The sequence below is a fragment of the Pygoscelis adeliae genome, unplaced genomic scaffold (assembly GCF_000699105.1).
Source record: "Pygoscelis adeliae isolate BGI_AS28 unplaced genomic scaffold, ASM69910v1 Scaffold174, whole genome shotgun sequence".
In the NCBI taxonomy this organism is placed as follows: Eukaryota; Metazoa; Chordata; class Aves; order Sphenisciformes; family Spheniscidae; genus Pygoscelis; species Pygoscelis adeliae.
The window spans coordinates 608,124-609,764 of record NW_008824676.1 but is presented as its reverse complement, the minus strand read 5'-3'; positions in this window follow the sequence as shown (position 1 = coordinate 609,764).

Genomic DNA, 1,641 nt, shown 5'->3' with positions numbered 1-1,641 from the left:
TTCAGCGGACTCACACCCATTTGAGTGGAGCCTGAGCCGTGGCCCTCTTGGCCTCCTTGCAGGTGAGTCTGGAGCCCCGGGAGCTGTCATCCTGCTGTGTCAGAGCCGATCGATCCTTTCTGCTCTATTTCTGCCTTGTGGCCAGTTCCCAGGCCAAGAGAGGACTTGCTGCTTGCCCCAGCGCTGCTTGATGTCCTTACCAGCTCCCGGAGGAACTTTGCCGTGGGTTTTTGCAAGTTCAGGTAAACTCACAGCGATAGACTCTCTCAGGCTGGCAGGGGCCGCAGCAGACCCTTGGCCAGAGGTGCACTGCACTGCCCCAAGCATGTCACGCAGGGGCTTGGGTGCCATGCCCATGTGCTGCAGCTGAAAGGCAGTGCTGACTGATTTAAGGACTTCAAGATTTTAAACTGACTGATTTAAGGACTTGTACTGCTGCAGAAACCACTGCCTTATTTTTAAGTTCTCATAGTGGTTACTTCTCCACCATTAAAAATGTGCTTTGGATCTCTAGTCAGACAGGCAGCTTGTGGGTATCGGATCCTTTCACGCCTTTATGAAATTAAGAGGATGTCTAGTAACGGCAACATTATAGAATCATAGAATCATTAAGGTTGGAAAAGACCTCTAAGATCATCGAGCCCAACATTCTCCCTGTACCTACAAGTTCCTCTTTGCTGCCTATTCCAGTGCCTGTGAGAGCAGTGCAGGAGTGTCCTGGCTCCCTCCCGTCCCTCATTAAGACTTACCAAAGCCCCGGCAGCGGTGCGGCTCTTTGGGAAACACCGGCCAGGCGGGAGCTGCGCCAGTTCTCCCTCTAACCGCTACTGAAACCTAAACAATTGCCAAATCCATCTACACTGTCAGCATTTATTGCCTAGCAATAGTCGCTATGGGATATTTTGGGGATACCAAACCCCAAAATTATGTAAAAAGTGACAATTTAGGTGCTAACCAGAATATCTAAAAATTGTAAGCAGTTTCCAACAACACTTTGTAAAATCATATATACAAAAAAAAGAAATCAGCTGTCACACAATCTGGTTCCTTCCCAGCTAATGCAGTGACAGTATTCTACAACACATTTTATACTACTTCGGTTCAATCTGATTTTAAATATAATGGCCGACTGCCGAGGCAGCAGTAACGTCGGGGTAAAACTCGCGTGGACAGGGCTGACTGAGAGCTCCTGCCCGTGCTGGCCAAAGCCCTCTTTCTCGGAGCATTTCTGCTCTCTGAATGTGGCTGGTATTCAAACCCACCTCAGGACACCTCAGTCTGGGACAGCTTGTTCTGGATTTGTTCTGATGCACAAATTGCTCTGGAGAGGTTTGCCTGGCTGGCACAGCACAAATGCAAGTCAGCTCCTGAATAACTTCTGTCACTCTTGTGCACATCAGGCACTCTCACCACCAAAATATATTTAAACCCCACACTTCCGTATAAACTGGAGGGCTCACTGTCCCGGTGCATCTGTGTGGATGTTTCCAGAGTAGGGCTAATAGTTTGGGCAACCAGTTATTAATCTTTGAAAAATGTTTTAGCAGGTAATGTTTAGTGCAATATAAATGAAAAAGCATTATCTGTCTATGCTACTTGCATGCTTCCCATCGCTAATATCTAATATATCTAATATATTTA